This window comes from Narcine bancroftii, chromosome 2 (assembly GCF_036971445.1).
Source record: "Narcine bancroftii isolate sNarBan1 chromosome 2, sNarBan1.hap1, whole genome shotgun sequence".
In the NCBI taxonomy this organism is placed as follows: Eukaryota; Metazoa; Chordata; class Chondrichthyes; order Torpediniformes; family Narcinidae; genus Narcine; species Narcine bancroftii.
Window position 1 is genome coordinate 297705249 of NC_091470.1, and position 20559 is coordinate 297725807.

General features: G+C 38.5%; 1 long non-coding RNA gene across 1 annotated transcript in view; it reads right to left on the minus strand.

The window, feature by feature from the left end:
• LOC138752735 (uncharacterized) overlaps window positions 1-20559 on the minus strand; it is a 36161-nt gene that overhangs the window by 7569 nt on the left and 8033 nt on the right. Inside the window, exon 2 of the long non-coding RNA XR_011350885.1 lies at window positions 16876-16941. This is a non-coding gene — a long non-coding RNA (uncharacterized lncRNA). The remainder of the gene's footprint in view (window positions 1-16875; window positions 16942-20559) is intronic.

Sequence of the window (20559 nt, forward strand, 5' to 3'; positions counted from 1 at the left end):
AGTGATTGAGGATTCAATAGTTCGGGCAACAGACAGGAGGTTCTGTGAACAAGATCGAGATTTCTGGATGGTATATTGCTTCTTTTATGCCAGGGTCAGGGATATCTCAGGTCAAGTCCACAGCATTCTCAAGCGGGAGAGTGAACTGACAGATGTCATTGACTACATTGATACCAATAAGATGGCTAGGAAAAGGGATGAGGTCCTGAAGAATGAATATAGGAGTTTGCAAGGAAGCTAAAAAGCACAAACTCAAGGCTGGTAATCATAGGATTTTAGCTTATGCCATGCATCAGTGAGGGCAGGAATAGGAAGTTATGGCAGGTGAAGAGTTAGTTCAGAGAACAGAGGTTTAGATTCATGGATCATTGGGATCTCTTCTGGGAAAGTTATGACCTGTAAAAATAAAAGAGATCAGATTGCACCTGAATGGGAGGGGGACAAATATCCTGGTGGAAAGGTTTTCTGGAACTGTTGGGGAGTTTTTATACTAGTTTAGCAGGGGGATGGGAACCAGCATGAGAGGGCAGTGAATAGGACAGAAAATACACAAGAAGATACATTGTGGAGCAAGATTGTGAGGAAGGACGGGCAGTCAATAGAGCAAAGTTGCAAGTGTAAATTAAGGAGGTGGTGCTTGGGGGTGCTTTGGAAATAAAATTCCAAAGAGTAATGAACATAGCACTGAAATATTTAAATGCTCACAGTATAAGAAATAAGGTTCATGACCTCGTAGCGCAGCTGGAAGATGGCAGTACGACATTGTGGCCATCACTGAGTTGAAGCTGAGAGAGACCAGAGCTGGGAATTAAATAACCATGGATAAACAGTGTATCAGAAGGAGAGGATCTTGAGCCAAGTGGGTTGGGTGGTTCTATTAGTTCAAACTTAAAGAAAATCTTTAGAGAGAAGAGACATTGGATCAGAAGATATAGAATCCTTGTGTGTAGAATTAAGAAACTGTAAGGGTAAAAAATATCCTGATGGGAGTTGTATTCAAGCCTCTAAATGATAACCAGAATGTAACATAGAGGGAAATAGAGAAGGGAAGCACAAAAGGCAATGTTACAATAATCATGAGGGTTTTCAATATGCAGGTTGATTGGGAAAACCAGGTGGGTGCTGATCCAAAGAGGATGGCTTCTTAGAACAGTTTGTGGCTGAACCGAACAGGGGAATGGTAATTCTGGATTGGGTATTGTGTAATGAACCAGATTTGATAAGGATGTCGTGGAACACTGTATTGCAGTCATTGTACGGTTGGCCCGTCTCCCTCCATAATCCCTAATAAAGGCGGTACCACCAAATCCCGTTCCCTCAGTACTGCCTTGGAATCAGGCCAACAGCATGTAAGATATGACTCTGAGTTAATAGTGATTAAAGCCTGTTAACCTCGACTTCTAGCCTGCCGTCTAATTGATAGCTCTAGAAAGGGAACTGAAGGAAAGGGAACCATTAGGGGGCAGTGATCATAAGATGATAGAATTCGCCCTGCAGTTTCACAGGGAATATCTAAAATCAGATATATCAATATACTAGTGGAATAAAGGGGACTACAGAGAGAGGAACTTGCCAAACTTGCCACTGGCAGGGAAGAAAGCAGAGAAGCAATGGCTGGAGTTCTCTGAGCAGTAACCTCACTGACAAAAGACAAAGGAGGAAAAACCCAACACCCAACCCCAACCAACCAATTTTCCCTTGCAACCGTGCCTGCCTGTCCCGCATCGGACTTGTCAATCACCAATGAGCCTGCAGCAGACGTGGACATACCCCTCCATAAATCTTCATCCGCGAAGCCAAGCCAAAGAAAAAAAAGAAAAGAAGGAAGGTGGAGGACAGCTGTACTCCAAAAAAAGAAGAAATACTTGAATGGAAAAATGACACAACCATGGCTGACAAGAGAAGTCAAAGCCCAGGTAAAAGCAAAAGAAAGGGCATACAAAGAAGCAAAAATTAGTGGGATGATAGAAGACGGGGAAGCTTTCAAAAGCATACAGTAGGCAACTAAGAAGGTCATTAGGAATGAAAAGATGAACTTTGAAAAGAAGCTAGCAAAGAGTACACAAAAAGAATATTAAAGTATATTAAGAGTAAAAAAGAGGTGAGAGTAGATATAGGACTGATAGAAATTGATGCTAGAGAAATTGTAATGTGAGTCAAGATGATCACAGAGGAACTGAATGAGTAATTTGCATCTGTCTTCACTATGGAAGACATTAGCAGTATACCTGTCTTTGAAGGGTGCCAAGAAAGAGGGGTGAGTACAGCCACAATCACGAGAGAGAAAATGCTTGAGAAGCCAATTGGTCTAAGGGTAGATAAGTCTCCCGAACCAGATGGAATGCACCCTCAGGTTCTGAAAGAGGTAGCTATAGAGATTCTGGAGGCATTAGTAATAATCTTCAAAGAATCAATATATTATGGCATGGTTCAGGAAAACTGGAAAATTGCAAAGGTCGCTCCACTATTTAAAAAGGGAGCAGAAAGGAAATTATTAACCTGTTAGCCTAACGTCAGTGGTTGTTGGGAAGTTGTTGAAGATGAATCTCAAGGAATACCTGGAGATACATGGGAAGATAGGCCAAAGTCAGTATGGTTTCCTCAAGGGAAAAATCTTGATCTTGCCTGACAAACCTACTGCAATTATTTTGAGGAAACCACAAGCAAGCTGGACAAAAAAAGATGCAGTGGATGTTGTATATTTTAATTTTGAAAAGGCCTTTAACAAGGTTCCACACACACGAGGTTGCTTAGCAAGATGAGAACCCAAGGAATTACAGGAAAATTACAACCATGGGTAGACCATAGGCTGATCAGCAGGAAACAGGGTGGGATTAAAAGGTTCTATTCTGGTTGGCTACCAGTTACCAGAAGTGTTCTGCAAAGATTTGGGGCCTTTTTACATTGTATGTTAATGATATGATTTGTGGAATAAATGGCTTTGTAGTTAAGTTTGCAGATACAAAGATAAGTGGAGTGGCCGGAAGTGAGGAGGAAATGGAGAGGCTGCAGAGAGATCTAGAAAGATTAGGAGAATGGGCAAAGAAATGGTCAATTAAATGCAATGTTATAAAGTGTATGGTCATGCACTTTGGTAGAAGTATTAAAAAGGCAGACTTTTCTTTGGATGGAAAGAATATTCAAAATTTAAATTTAAATTTAATATTTAGAGATACTGCATGGTAACAGGTCATTTTGGCCTAGGAGCCCATGCTGCCAATTTACACCTGTAATGGATCTGTGTTAATATTAATCCTTAGTTTAATGTTAAAACTATATTTTATCTAGATATGGGTTTCTAAGTTAGTTTTGGGTGGTCAGGGAAACAAAGACAATATATTAACATGTCAACAGACACACGCAGTTCTTTTCAGCTGGTAAATGGGTTCAGCATCATCAAACACATTTGCATTTTAAACATAGGAGCCAGTTTGGGAAAGGCTGCTGATTGCAGTTGAAGCCAAGGGACGAAAAGATTTATGATGGTTCTTGAGATACTGAAAACAATAGGTGTTATTTCAGAAGCACCTGGATAAATGCACAGCGATTTTGCTCTCATGTGAACAGACATCACGGAGACATGTCGACATGGATGCTTTTAGTGTAAAAAGACATAATGAACTTCAATTACAGAAATGATGTCACATGTCTGAAAGCAGCAATGTTTCCTGCAGAGGGGAAAAAGTTGCTTATGGTACTCCAAAAAAAAGGAACACAGAAAAGTGGATTTCAAAAAGAATACCACTTTCCGACTGCTCTTTTAAGAAAATAAAGAATGCAGCCTCATCGTGGAAGGAAATTCAGTGACTCTTAAGAAGAAAACTGAAGAAGATAGAAAACCTGACCTCCTGGAAAGACAGAACTTGTATTATCCTATTCACAGGAGATACAACATAAGTGAGACCACTTCTCATTTGTGCCAAGAAAATGGTCACTCCTGTTCTCTATGAAAGACAGCTCATCAAGAGAATTGTGAGTTGAAAGAGATCTGAAAATATAATACTTGTTTTCTCATTGATCTTTGAGAAAATGTGTGAAGTTGAAAAATAAGTTGTTAATGTGAGTTATACCACACAAATAAGTGTTGCAGTGGAGTTGATATAAATGGGCTTCTGGTCAAACTAAAAGCAAAGGGCCATCAGACTAGTCAGATGTGGGACAGTTTGAAAGTTGATCTCAACCAAAGGTATTCCTTTGGACTTTTCCATATCTCCATATCCTCTCTGCAAGCTAAAATTAGCTAGTTTCTTTCACTTTTCTAGTTATGATCAAGGTCAAACACGTTAAATATTAACTCTATTTCTCTTTCCACAGAAGTCACCTCCCCTGTTGAATTTTTCAGCTGTGGTTCTTCATACATTGGCGACAGTTGCTTCCAAGCCCCTAATTAGAGTGATAATTCTAATTACAGATTTCTTGCATCTCTAATTTCCTGCTGTATACAATTTGATAGAGATGCATCTATCAAATGTAATGCAATAATTATGGAGGTCTTTCATCTACTTAGAGGCTGGACAAACCAGGTTAGCAGTAAATATGTGGAGGTGAAATTAATGAAGTGAATAAGAAATGGTTTTCTAGATCAGTATAACCAAATCAGAATCAAGATTTATGGTCACGAACAAGTCATGAAGTTCGGTGTTTGCGGCAGCATGACAGTGCAAACATGTATATTATAACCATTTTATGACATTATATTAAAAAATAATAACAATATTAGTCTCAAAAAGTAAGGCAGTATCTTTGGTTCATTGATTATTCATAAATCTGGCAGCAGCGGGGAAAAAGCTGTCCTTGTGCTGTTCAATGCTCAAATTTAGGCTTCTGTATCTTTTCCCTGATGGTAGCAGAGTGAAGAGGGCATGGTTTGGATAGTGGGGGTCTTTGAGGATAGAGACTGAGTTTTGAAGATACTGCCTCATATAGGTGTCCTCGATGGAGTGAAGTCTGGTGCCCGTGATGTTGGAAGCTGAGTTAACAATCCTTTGAAGTTTATTCTTGTCCTGAGATTTGGCACCTCCATACCAGGCAAAGATGCAACCAGCCAGAATGCTCTCCATGGTACATCTGTGGAGGTTTATGAGAGTCTTCAGTGACATACTGAATCTCTTCAGATATCTTACAAAGTATAGCCACTGGCAAGTCATCAACATGGAGGCTCCAAGACAGATCCTCAGAGATGTTGAGACCCAGGAGTTTGAAGTTCTTGACCCTCCCCATGATTGAGCCCTCAGTGAGGACTGGGTCATGTTCCCCTGACTTCCTCCTGAGGTCCACAATCATCTCCTTGGTTTTGCTGATTTTGAGTGCAAGTTTGTTGTCGTTACACCATTCAATGAGCTGATCTATCTCTCTCCTGTATGCTTCCTCATTGCCGTTTGTGATTCTGTCGACAACTGTGGTGTCATTAGCAGACTTGTAGATGGCATTGGAATTGCGCCTGGCCACACAGTCGTGGGTGTATAACGAGTAGAGCATTGGGCTAAGCAGAGATCCTGTGTCGATGATCCATGAGGAGGACACTTTGTTTCCGATTCATACAGACTGTGGTCTTCCAATGAGAAAGTCAACAATCCAATTGTAGAGTGGGGTAAAGAGGCCTAGAGTTTGCAGCTTCTTGACCAGCATTGAGGGAACAATGAGATTGAAGGGTGAGCTGTAGTCTATGAAAAGCAGCCTTATGTATGAATTGCTGTTTTCAAGGTGATCCAGAGCTAAGTGACAGTGCATCTGTCATGGAGCGATTGTGATAAAAAGTGAATTGTATTTGGTTGAGTATTATCCAATGGAAAGGTTTAATGGATGACCTGTTAGGTAAGGGGCCCTGAGGAAGCAGTGATTTGAATATGACAGTTTATATAGAAATTGTTGTGATGTCACTTAGTCAAAAACATTTATCTTAAGTCCAAATAAACCAAGTTAGAAAGCCATGTGACCTCATTTGGCTATGATAGACTTGGAAACTATAGCAAATGGACTGCATTTCCAAGTAATTGCTGATATTTATAGAATTACTGAATATAGGAAAAGTTGTCCAAGTAGTCCTGTAATCCAATTCTATCTTTAACCATGGCTACCTTAGCCATGGCTATCAAGGAGTTAAAGATAGCAAAAGTTCAAAGGAAATGCTGCCCACAAAAAACAGAGAGCCTGAGAATTAGGAATATTTCAAAACTCATTAAAAAAAATCAAGGAATTAAGGTAAAGTGAAGCAAGGGTATAGCTTAGCAAAAGAAAAGCTATAAGATCTTCTACGATTATGTAAAAATAAAGGAAAAGATAACCAAAGTTTATGCATGATCCTTGCAGACCATGGCAGTAGAAGTTGCAGTAGGGAATAGGGGAAATGTCAGAAAAATTAAACAAGCTGCCTGTCTTCTGTTTGTCATGTCATGTCAGATGAAAATTATTATTTACAAAGTGGTTGCAGGATACTTAGGAAACAATATGATATTGGACAGATTCATTGTGGATCCATGAAAGTCAAATTATTATTTTGAAAATAAAGTAGAAAAGCTGAGTATTTCTCAAGTGGTGAAGATTGAAATTAGTTGCTGTTTAAGACTGCATATTCTTATTGCCAATTACAGATTGGAAGTTAATCTTTAGACGCAGCCAGCAAACAGCCAGAAAGGCCGAACAAAGTTGCTGAGTGTCTCCAGCAAAATGTTTTTTTCTCCATTTCCAGCATTTGCAATCTTGGTGCCCAAGGAATTTATTACAAGAGCATTTCATCAGAAGAGTGGCGATGTCTTATTCTTAATATGCACTGCCCTGGTAAGTCTGGATATGGAATATTGTGTTCAGATCTGGCCTTTCTATCTATGGAAGTAAAAATCCTCATTATCCGGCATTAAGTCAACCAGAAACTCAAACAACCAGCAAAATAAATAAATAACTTTGAATTAATAAGACAGGGCAATGGACCCCACGGGGGAGCGTTGAGTCTTCGTTGGACATATTCACCTTGAAAACAGTTTTGCTCAGCTGAATGGGAAATGCACTCACATTCTTCTCACTGTCGCCACTTGCATGGAGGTGAGCCAGGTTGTCAGCATGAGGAAGGTGTGCCAAGGGCATGACCAGGACACTTGCGTGGAGGTGAGCCAGGTTGTCAGTGAAAGATGTGCAAGGGCCTGACTGGGACACTTGCATGGAGGTGAGTCAGATTGCACTAAGGGCCTGACTGGGACACTTGAGTGGAGGTGAGCCAGGTTGTGCCAAGGGCCCGACTAGGATATTTACATGGAAGTGAGATGGGTTATGTTGAGGGTTTAACCGAGATACTTGCATGTGGAGGGGAATCGGGTTGCATCCAGGGCCTGACTGGGACCCTAGGATGAAGAACCAGTCAATGCCGCTTGCAGCTGGGGAGACTCTCCTAAAGTGTTTCCGTAACCTTTCCCAATAAAAGTCTTTATTTTTATCAGTATAATGCATTTTTTTTGTAAGACTTTATCGGTAAACTTGGGGAACAGTGTTAATTATGACAATGACATGGCCAGTGTAGCGGCTAGCGCAACACTGTTACAGCACCAGCGATCGGGGTTTGAATTTAAATTTTGTAAGTTACAGACATTACTTGATTAAAGGGCATTTTACATAATTAAAGACTGCAATACTGATCTCTTTCAAACTACTTTATATTTAGCACTCTTTTTAGCCCTTTATACTATGTATTCTTAATTCAGGTGTATTAGTTAGGAATTGTAAAAATGAGCCTAAGTCAACCAGAAAATTCACAATTCCAACATCTGCGATCTCCGAAGGTGCTGGATAATGGGAATTTTACTGTACTTGTGATTGGAAACATGCTTTCCTGGATGGCTAGTTTGCTCTCTGAAGAGATTTTAAGATCTGAAGAGATCTTGAGCTTAGAAAAGTGCAAAACAACCTTTTAAAACATGTAACACTATTATGTGCTTGACAGGTAGACATGCAGTGTGTCCCTTGCTGGGCTGTCTAGAACTAAGCATTGCCTAATCAATTTAAATGATTGATCATTCAGAGATGAAAAGATTTTTTTTACCTTCTCCATCTAAGAGGCCAGAGGGGTTAAGCCAATACAACTTCAAGCCAGAGATTGATGTTTTCAGTTATTAAAAATAAATCAAAGGAAATTAAGTTAGTGATAGAAAGGGGTGTAATTGTAAATGATCAGTCTAAGACCATCCACTGATTGGGCAAGAGCATTTTCCCTCAAACCATCAGACTCCTAAATTCAAAGAACATTTGGGGATAGGGTACCATGGACTGTTACTGTATAAGTCTTACCATTTTACATGTGTTGAACTTGTATTATAACCTATAAATATGGTCCGTGGTCCTGGAGAAATGCTATCTCGTCATTACCGTGCGAGCATGGTACAGTTATGAATGATAAATAAAAATGACAATTTTTTTTGAATATTTTATTTTTGTTTTTTTTTCATAAATATACATAGTAAATTCTCCAATATCAATGCATATATTATAAACTTTTTCTTACAAAAAACAAGCAAAGCAAAACAAAACAACCCCACCCCCCACCCCACTTTACACAATATAAATCCACACACGGTCAGGCCTCACATTTATGTTGACCATAAAAAATTCTATATGGGGAAGTCACTTGCATTTATATCTAAGGCTGCAACAGGAGGACACGATCTCCAGAGTTGTATATGTAACTAGGCAAAGGTTACTTCCATTAGAGTTCTGAAAATACATCAGGGCAGGAAAGGATTCCTGAAGAAGGGGCAACAGGGACCTCACATCAACAGCTACTTTTTGAGAAGCAGATTGAGTCAGTTGACTGAAGTTCAGCAGCAAGACAAATCCAAAGTCTGAATGATATCAATGTCCGTCCCAGTGGAGAAAGAACCAGGCACAGGAGAACAACCTGAACCCAGCCCATTTCGACCGGCAACGGAAAAGAAAATCCAGAGCCATTGATCAAATGGCCAAAATCCTGCAAGAAGGCAATGTGGGGGGAGGAAATGCTGATCTTTGCCACATCTTAGAGACACTCAGAGGCAACACCATGAAGAAGTTGAAAAGAATGGGGGACTTAATCTACAGCTATAGGGTGGAACATTTTGGAGTGCAAGAGAGGAAGAAGACTATACAGACTATACTGTCCAGGAGGCAGAAGGAGATAGTTTGTCTGGTCAGAGATAGGAGGCAGCTGAAGAAACAATGGAGGAAGATCACAGAGGAGGAGAACCAGATAAATGGAGCAGGCTGCAACACTGAGGAGAGCTGAGAACCTGGTAAGGAAGAGCAGGAAGAAGGAGCAAAAAATAACAAGCTTCTCTAAAGATCCCTTCAAGTTTGTGAAGGGTCTCTTTATAGGGAAGAAGAGTGGAAATCTCTCAGTGTCAAGGACAGAACTGAAAAAACACCTGGAAAAGCTCCACACAGACAACCGACACCACACAGAGATCACCATCCCATCTGACATGCCATCAATTCATCCATTGGAACACCAACTCGATATCAGCCCATCTAGATGGAGTGAGGTGGAAAAGATTGTCCATAGAGCAAGGCCTGCATCAGCCCAGGTCCCATTGAAGTGTCATACAGGCTCTACATAAATGCACCAGGTATCCTGCAGTTCCTCTGGAAGCACATGCAGGTGGTATGATGCAACCAGGAGATACCAACATCCTGGCAGAGAGCAGGAGGAATCTTGATCCTAAAGGAAAAGGGTTAATCAGAAATCAGCTAATTCTGCCAGAGCAGTCTCCTGAACGTTGAGGGCAAAATCTTCTTTAGTGTGGTGGCTCATAGGCTGTCAAGATATCTGTAGAGCAACCAGCTGATTGATACATCAATCCAGAAAGCAGAGATCTCAGGCTTCTCTGGCTGTCTGGGACAATAATTGCACTATTTGTCATTAGATCCATGTTGCCAAGAAAGAGGAAACAGATCTTCTTGTGGTGTCCCTAGACCTCATCAACGCCTTCAGCTCGGTTCCTCATAACCTCCTCTGGACTGCTTTCGACTTCCTCAGAGTCCCAGTGGCCCTCACAGGCCTTGTTAATGCCTACTTCCAGGATGTGCAGATGTGTTTGACAATAGCAGACTACACAACAATATAGTAACATCTGGAGGTGGGATTCATGGTGGGATTTAGACATCTCCCCTCTAGCCTTCAACATAGGCATGGAGGTTATCATTAGAGCATCTGAATGAATGGTTGGAGGGCAGCGCATAAGATCTGGCTTGAGATTGCCGCCTATTAGAGCATATATGGACAATCTCACAACACTGACCAGAACCAAGGCTTGTACTATATGCCTGCTGAGGAAGCTGCAAGAGAACATCGAGAAAGTTTGGATGAAGATCAAGCCAAGCAAGTTCAGAAGCATCTAGATCATTAGAAGCTGTTCCAACAGTCTTTGAGGAAACCAATGAAAAGCTTAGGTTGATAGTATCCAAAGATACAGAGCAGATACATCAGCTCAGGAAGAATTCTGCCAGAGGCCTTGAGAGCATCAACTGAACCACACTACCTTGCAAGTTGAAGCTCCAGTTATGCAGTTTAGGCTCTTCCCATGCCTTATGGTGGCCACTAACTCTGTATGAAGTTATAGTCTCGAAAAGCTGGAGATATTGATCAACTTATATGTAAGGAAGAAGCTTAGTTTTTCCAGATGCCTCAGCAGGATAAGGCTCTACGATAAAGAAGTCCTAGAGCTATCCATTTCCAGTCTTTCAGAGGAGTACAAGTGCACCAATATAAGACTGGAGATGATGTTAACAGAGGTGAGTCATCCACATGTAGCTCAAGCTGCCATCATCCTGGATACTGGGAGGAAATGGATTCCATAAGAAACAACTAAGCAAGCAAAGGTGGCACTCAAGCATAGGAACATTGTGGGCCAAGTGCAGCAAGGGAGGAATGGTCTTAGCCTTGGGGCCAGAACACCAGCCTGGAACAAGGCTGCTCTGTCTCAGAGATGTAGGCTTGTGATGGAGGACCTATGCCGGCAGGAGGAGATGCAAAGGCCATTGCTCATGCAAAGCAAGGGCAAAATATGAGATGGGACGGAGTGGAGAAAAGGAAGATCTGTAGGAGATGGTGACATTCAGAGTGAGCTTCAACATCAGGGCTGCATATGATGCTTTCTGTCTGCCATGAATCTCAGCTAGTGGTATGGAGAGGACCCCACATGCTCCCTCTGCCCTACTTCAGCAACACTAAAACATATTGTGGTGGGCTACAAGACCAGCCTCCTTCAATACACCTGGCATCACAACCAGGCACTACAGTGACTTCTAGCAGTGCTGGAAAATTGGTGGATGCATGTTAATGCTCTTCTTCTACCTTCATCCCACCAGCCATTAATGGCATTTATCCAGGAAGGAGAGGGTCAAGCTGGAATCACCACATCAAGATCAGATTACAGGCAGATCGGTGGGGCACATGATTGGAAGATGGTAGCAGACTTAGGCCAGAGGCTCTGCTTCCCAAATTAAATCATGAAAACCAACTTTAGACCAGACCTTGTGCTGTTTATACAATTGAACTTACAGTGCTCTGGGAGGATACAGTGCCAGAGGCCTATGAGAGCAACAAACTGAGGTATGCTGAGCTTGCAGCTAATGTGCAGCAACGTGGTTGGAAGGCAAGGGTAAGCCTGGTTGAAGTAGGTTCAGAAGATTTGTAGCCACATCAACATCAAGGCTACTCTGGGAGTTGTGAATGCAAGGTATCATGAGTCATGTGTCTATCAGTGAAACACTGAGAAAGGAGGGTGCCCACTTGATAACCCAAAAGATACCACCACTCACTTGGCAATCCTGCAGAGTCTAGTAGAAAGTCCCAGGAATGCAATAAGGGATATTAACATTTAGTCCTACATACACCACATGCTGTCAGGGTCCACATTTATGATGACAATAAAAAAAATCTATAAGGGGAAGTCACTTGTATTTATGCTATAGCAGCATCTATTATTGTCCTTTTTGTTATTATAGTTATAATTACAATTGGGCCCCTATATTAATCAAATATGGCTGCCATATCTTAATAAATAGGTCATATTTTTAATGTAATTTTTTCTTTAGGTATACAACTATTCATCTCGGCAGTCCATTGTACTACATGTAGAGGGGAGTCGGATTTCCAAGTAATTGCAATTGCTAAGGCTATTTTAACAAATGAAAATTATAAGTGAATTAATTTATTTCTTATTTCAGCAAAGTTGTCCAAAAGATAAAGCTCCAAGTTGCCCACGAAGGCCACCTCTGTTCTCCTTGTTAATATTTCAGTAATATTCTGCCAGAAAGGTCTCACCTTCACACATGACCACGTAGCATGTAAAAATATTTCTATTTCTATCCCACACCTAAAACACATTTCTGCTATTTCAAATTTTGATTTATGCAACTTCTGTGGTGTGAGATATAATGGGTGTAAAAAATTATATGCCCTGCTATCCAAACCCCAATCAGACCAATATCTGTCCATTATTGAAACATCTATCTCTCATCTCTCTCAATCTCTGTAAACCTGGTTTTGCACTTTCATTCTGGGGAGCATAGTTCATCTTGGTTATAAATGTAGGTGTATTCCCCAACCAAATTGTTTGTTCTATTTCACTTATTTCACTTGGGGCCAAGTTTGGCTCCCATCTTTCTTAGATGGAGAAAACAAAAGAAAATCCCATTAGCTACTCCAGATTCATTTCTTAATTGTTCAAAAGTCATAAGACATCCCTCAACATAACAGTAATCAACATATCTTATTCCTTTTTCATACCATAAATTCAATATTTTGTTACCCAGCTTTATAGGCAGCAACATATTTTTGCATAATGTCCTTAATGTTATACCTTCTTTTTTTTTTCCAATACACTAATTTATTTCTTGTCATATTCTAATCATATGTATTAATATAGGTTATCTGGTTTTTTTTGTCTTTAACAACATTCCACTTGTAAATAAAGTCCTTCACAGACCCCTCTCTTATTGAATTTAATCCAATTTTGATCCAAGAAGGGCAACTGTCTCCTTCGAAGAAGAATGATAAAAACCTTGCTTGTGCTGATAAATAATACTTCTTGAAATACAGGAGCCTAAGTCCTCCCAGTTTATATAATCCCATGTTAGCATTTCCAATGAAATTCTTGGCACTCCATTATTCCATAGGAATAGCCTTATATAATTATTTAATAGTTTAAAGAAAATTTTAGGTAGTGCAATAGACAATGATTGAAAAAGTTACTTAATCTTGGCATCACCTTCATTTTAATACAATTTACTCTTCCCACTAAAGTAATTGGCAAGTCTTTCAATTTCTATAAATCTTTCTCTATTTTTTCTGAAAGAGGAGTGCAATTAAATTTATATAAGTTTTGTAAATTATTATCTGTCATTACTCCTAAATATTTCATTCCATCTGTCTTCCATTTAAATCTACTTCTTTTTTTATATCTTTCATAATCAAAATTTGTCAATGGCATTATCTCACTCTTGTTCATATTTATTTTATAGCCTGTCACTCTTCCATATTTTTAAAATATTGTTTGTAATTTTATCAAGGATTCAGCTGGGTCAGACATATAATAGCACGTCATCAGCAAATATGATCATTTTATGTTCTTCTTGTCCAACTTTGAAGCCCCTAATATCTGAATCTCTTCTTGTAATCTCCACCAGCAGTTCAATCACAAGGATAAAAAGCACTGGGGACAGAGGACACCTTGTCTTCTTGATCTACTGAAGGGGGAAAAAAACACTGACATCTGATTATTAGTTATGATTTTGGCATGCGCTTTATGCAAAGAGTTTTTATCCAATTTATTAATTTTCTGCTTATACCAATTTTTTTTTTTACAATCTTTTAAATAAAGATGGTTGAATGCTTTTTCTGCATCTAGGGAGACTATTATACTTGTATTATGTTAAATAGTCTACCCAAACTATTTGAAGAATGTCTTCCTTTAACAAATTCCACTTAATCTGTAATTTTGGAAAAATATTGTCTCAATATTTTAGCTAATGCCTTTACCAATATTTTATAATCACCATTGAGAAGTGATATAGGTATATATGATGAAGTTTTTAATGGGTCTCTATTTTTCTTCAGTAATACTATAATTATAACAGTTGAGAAAGATTCTGGGAAGGTCTGGATCTCCATCACCCAGTCCAATACATCCATCAATAAATCTTTAAGATGTCTATAGAACTCAGGAGGAAAGCCATCCTCTCTTGGAGATTTGTTAGCTTGTAAAATGCCCAAAGCTCTCTCAATTTCTCCATTGTTAAAGGGGCATCCAAATCAACCCATTCTCTATCTTCTAATTTTAGAAGTTCCATATTTGCTAAAAATGTGTCCATCTCATTTTCAACTCCTCATAATTCTAATTTGTCTATTTCTATAATATTGTATAAAATGCTATTTATTTCTTTTTGATCACGTTCTAATATTGGCTTCTATTGTTATTGTATTTATCATCCTAGATGACTCCTATGCCTTTACCTGCCAAGATAAAACTTTATGCCCATTCTCTTAATTCATTATATTTTTGTTTAGTTTTTAGTATAATTTGTTACATTCTATATGTTTGTAATGTCTTATATCTCTATTTTGTATTCTCTAATAATCTACATTTTTCTTGTAATCCCATTCTTTGATATTCATTTTCCAGTTTAGTTATGTCTTTCTATAAACCATTCAACTCTGTACCATCTTCTCTCTTAAGATTTTTTGTATAAGAGATCATTTGTCATCTTAGATAAGCTTTAAGTGTATCCCATATTAAAAGGCTATTATCAGAAGAAGAAAAATTAGTTTCACAAAATAGTCTCTTAATAAACTCACAAAAGTCTTTCCTTTTCAACAATGTGGCATTGAAACACAATCTGTACACACTTTCTTGTTTTTTTCCGTTATCACAATAGTTTAAGTTAATGATGAATGATCTGATAAAAAGTCATTAAAAACAATCAATCCTTGTATGTGCATCATGTATCCTTGAGTAGAACAAATAGTCTCTTTCTTCGGGGTTAAGCTGTCTCCATATATCAATCAAATTAAAATCCTTCATAAATGATAGTGTTGTTTTTGCATCTTTTGCCCTTGTCACTGTTCTGGGTGATTTATCCAGTACTGAATCTAGATAGAAATTGAAATCTCCTCTAACCCATATATTTTGTCTTCCTTCTGCTGTTTCTAAAAGATATCCTTCATAAAGACTTCATTATCATAAATTGGTGCATAGATAATCATAAAAGTCCATGATTCTCCATAAATTTTACAATATTGCCATTATAGATCTTCTGGCTTGGTCAGTCAGTGTCCTTCTAATATTATTGGTATATTCCTATTAATTAAAATCACTACTCCGCTTGCTTTTAAGCCAAATAAAGATGATATTACTTGTCCCACCCAACCTCTTTTTAATTTAGCATGTTCCAATTTAGTAAGATATGTTTCTTGCAGAAAGACTACATCTGCTTTAAATTTTTGTAGGTATGCCAAGACCCGTTTCTTCTTCACCAGCCCATTAACTAATAAATTTTAGTGTTCTATCCATATTGATTTTTTAAACAAATATTGTATAACAATAAAACCTTTTCAATTGTTTCAATAATAGTGATCTTTCCCCTTTAAAAAACACATATAATGTCCTTGCCTGGATGGTAACGTAAACAGGAAACCCCAAAATCCCATGAAAAGAGCCCACGGAATCCTTTGAGGAAGAAGAACCCCACTCTTTATTGCCATCTTTTGTAGATATTTCTCTTTGGGCATCATTCTCCCCCCTTAGACCAGAGTCTCCACTTTGCTACTACTTTTCCCAAGTTTTCACTCTTTTCTGAGCTCTCTATAAACATTTCAATAAAATTTACTTTTCAACAATAAATACAAGACAGTTGAAAAAATATATAACTTTTACTTAGTCCCATTGTAAACATTATTTACAGTCTTCATCTTTGGCAACCTTAGCCTTTTCATAAACCTTGCAGGAAGTTTTCCACCTCATTCTTAGTCTTGAAAAATCATCGATTACCTTCTGCTACATTGACCCTTGACTCAAATATCATTGAATATTTCAAGTTTTTGGAACGTAATTATCGTTTTACATCATCAAACTCCTTCCTTTGCTTAATCAAAGTAGGACTAAAATCTTGAAAAAATAGCACATTTTCATGGTCATTCTTGGATCGGCCTTTTTTTTTGCTTAGAGAATTCATATGCTGCTCCCAGAATTATCTCCCATTCCTGGCAACTCTAAAGTCTTACCAGGACCTGTTGTAGTTGCTGATCACTGCCTCTCCTAGGTCTGAGGGTTGGGTGAGCCCTTTCAATATGTAATTTTTCTCTGAATTTGTCTTCTCCCAGCACTGTTTCAAAAAAGTTCACTGGATCTCTTCCTTCGATTCTTTCTTTCAGTCTGATAATTCGAACATTAATTCATCTGCTAAAATTTTCCATGTGGTCTATCTTGTCCAGAAGACCTTGTCTGTCCGACTCCCATTTCTTCACATAACTTTTTCCAAAGCTTTTAGCTTACCTTGTGTTTTTGCCAAGTCTTCTTCTGCTTGGTTCATTCTTTTCATTAAATCTTCAATGAATTTTTTAAAAATTTCAGTCATCTTTTCAGTCATGTCTCTCATTAAATTTTCAACGCCTGCAAATTGATTGCTCAAGTTTCCCATTTTTTCCAGATAATATTTAGTTCTTGTCCCAACTCCCCAGCTCTGCTGGGGTCCACTGGTCCCGAGGCCACTCTTACATCCCTCCCTTTCGGGGTTTAGTTTGATGTTCCTGGATAGTACTCTTCTTTTTATTGATCTGCTTAGCCCATTAACATTAAAATTTATGAACTTAATTACTTTACTCATCTAGATCAAATATTTATAGTCCTTCTCCCTCACCTCATCCTGCAAGTCTCCTCCAAATCCAACAAAAATTGTGCATCCAGACTCACCTCCTCTAGCAATCTAAAAGAAGAAAAAAGAAAAAGGGAAAAATACAAAAAATATTTACAAATTCATATCTATAACAATATAAGAAAAATTCCTCCAAGTAAGTGTTGTCCAATATAACACTAATTCCCTCCATTTTAAGGGTTGTGACCAAGGTCACAAACATACACATAATCTCGCAGAAATCAACACCTCTCACCCCTCCCAACTCCCTTGGTACATTCAAGATATAAGCTTTAATCACTTCGCTAATAAAAATTCATCAACTAATTAGTTGACCATAATTAAGATAGCAAGTCAAAATCAAAAGAGCTAAAAGAAATGAAATTAAAAGAAAAAAAGATAGTTCATTGCAACAAGCCCGTGGTAATTGCTAAAGGCTGAGTTTCTGAAAGACTCCAAGTGTACTCTTCTCCTTGAGCAAAATTTGTAAGGAATCTGTTCTGTTGTCCCGGAACAAGAATCTTCAAAGACGCAGGGTATCGAAGGACAAACTCATAACCTTTATCGTATAGAATTTTCTTAGCTGAAGTAAATTCTTTCCTTCTTCTCAACAAATATTCACTCAAATTAGGATAGAATAAAATCCTGTCCCCTTCCTATAACAAAGGACTTGCCGTTCCTTCACTCCTTTCACAGCAAGAGTTAAAAGTTTCGCTCTGCCTTGATAATGCAGAAACTTTATTAGTATAGAACATGGTTTTTGATTAGGGAGAGGCTTGGGTCTCAGACCCCTATGGGCTGTTTAAATTTCAATCTTATTCTCAAAGTTATCTTCTTCCAATACTTTAGGAATCCAATCCTGAAAGAAGAGAATTGCATATGGACCTTCTTTCCCTTCTGAAAGACCTACTATTTTAATGTTATTTCTTCTACTAAAATTCTCCACTTTATCAGAAAGCTTTTCATTTACTGTAATTAAACCAGTAGTTGTATTTTCTACATTAAACACCCTGTCTTCAATATGCTGTACACCCTGCACTCTAGTAATTGTTTCTTCCATTTTCTCTAATTTCTTCTTCATTTTGTTTCCAACATCCAACACCTTATCAGTTTCTTCTTTCATTTTAATTTCAGCCTTTAATCCTTCTCTCATTTTCCCTTTCATTGCTTTAATCTGCTGCATTATCATTATAGATAACTCTTCTGTCTTAGTTTGAGGATTAAATTTAATTTCTTCCATGACCTCTTCTTCTTGTATCCCTTCCTCTTCTTCCTCATCTTCAGCTGAAGAACCTTGTAATTCTTCCTCCTCCAGTGCCAAGGTATCCAACTTTTCTATGGAGGGTTGCTGCACTCCCAGTAGTGCCTTGGGCTTTGTTGTGCCACGCATGTGTGGTTCACTTACAAGTTCCTCACCGACGCCATCTCTCCACAGTAGTGGCTGAGTGGCGTCGGCAGGAATCCCCTCAAAAAGCTCATCAAGTTGGGAGGCAGAACATCAAGGTAGGCCTCAATTCATTTTCTTCTTGTCTTCCCGTCGGGTTACAGAGGTCATTGCTATTACTTTTACATTTTTTGGAGGCATCATGGAAGTAAGGTAAGAAGGTTTAAATACACTTTTAAAATGATTTTAAAATTAAAACAGTGCTTATTCAAAACTCTGTAAACTAATTTCCCAAGGGAATCAGGAGACTATGTATCAATCCTATGGCATCATGTAACATCCCCCTTAATGTTCCCGCTGAGTAGAAACTTCCTCGATTTTTCTCAGCTGCTTTGGTTTCTTAGTACTTGTTTTATCCATTTTTTTTAGTGAAAAATTCTTACTTTTAAGATTTTAACCATCTTTTTAATACTCTTCATGAAGAGCTCGATCAAAACACATCTGTCTAAGACCTTCGCATTGCCAGGCACCTGACTTGACTTGACTTGAAAGATCTCACCGAACAGTAGATAATGCATGAAAAGCTGAATGACCCACGTCTGCATCCACTTCTTGCTTAGTTACAACAAATGCAAAGTGCTGCATTACTCAGACTATTAACATGTATTGCTTACTGAATATATTGGTTACTTTGCTGAGCTGAATGTAGTGTCACAATATGGTGTTAAAATCTAACCTGAAACTTTTGTGGAAACTATTGACCTTGGACATAAATTGGCATTTTCATGTCTGAAGATTTTGTTTTTCAACTTCAGGCTCAAATTCAAATTTATTGTCAGAGTACATACATGACACCACATTCAACCTTGAGATTCTTTATCCTGCAGGCTTAAATTTTTCTTAACTTTAGTATTGCAGCCTTTCAGGTAAATGCTAAATTAAAATGGAATTTATAATTAGAAAACAGATTTAATTGTAAAATTGTTGAATGTCAAATATTGCGGTCAAGGTAACATCAGAAACTGATGAACAATTTCAATGCTTGCTGGTATTTCACAATCTCTATTTGATTTTACTGGTCCTCAAAATAAGTTGACACAACAAGAATGACCCCAGATCAAAGACAGATGACATATAAATGTCAAATGGAACTAGCTTTGAAGCTCCTTAGATGGCAAATTTGGAATGTGGTATCCTTATTTCAGAGCTCAGCCTTATGGATTGGAAAAGTTTCAACATCAAATGTGCCCTTGATGGGTTAGCTGACTTCAACAGTGCAACACTAGCTGTGCATAAATGTTAAAAATTCTATCAGAGTTTCTATTCCAACTCTAATGCTTTTCTCCTATTTCTCATTGCCATATTAGCAATAAATACAGTTCAGTTGGTACAGTGTACAGCTGTAATCTGAAATGAAACATAATCCACTGAAGGAAATCAATGGATCAAGTAGCATCAGAGGTAGAAAAAGAATGGTTAACCTTTTGAGGTGAACCTGAGAAAATGTAGTAGAGAACGGGGCAGGAGGAGGTGACAGGGGCCCTTTGTGAATTTGGTGAACCAGGTAGAAGTAAAGCATGATGGGCAGAGACTGAAGATTGTCAGATGCCAAAGGAAGAGAAAAGCAAGAAAGGCTCAAGTGGAGGAAGACAAATTATACAGATTGGAGCGGATGATTTACCTGAAGGTAAATTTGCATATTGAGATGGCAGTGAAGAAGACAAAAACAATTCTGGCCATTTCAAGAGAATGGAAAATAAGAGCAGGGATGTGATGTTGAGGCTTTATCAGGCACTGGTGAGACCTCACTTGGAGTATTGTGAGCAGTTTTGAGCTCTTCATTTAAGAAAAGACATGCTGATGTGGAAAGGGTTCAGAGGAGGTTCACAAGGATTATTCTGGGAATTTAGGAAAATGAGGGGCAACCTCATTGAAACATTTTGAATGTTGAAAGGCATGGGCAGAGTAGATGTAGAAAGGTTGTTTCCCATGCTGGGAGAGTCTTGGACAAGAGGGCACAACTTCAGAATTGAAGGATGTCCATTTAGAACAGAAATGCTTTGGGATTTCTTCAGCAAGAATGGTGGTAAATCTATGGAATTTTGTTGCCACAGGTGATTGTGGAGGCCAGGTCATTGGGTGTATTTAAGACAGAAGTTCTTGATTAGCTAGGGCATCAAAGGTTATGAGGAGAAGGCCAGGCAGTGGGACTGGGTGGGAAAATACATCAGCAAATAATTGAATGGTGGGGTAGACTAAATGGGCTGAATTGCCTATATCTGCTCCTATGTCTTATGGTCTTATTA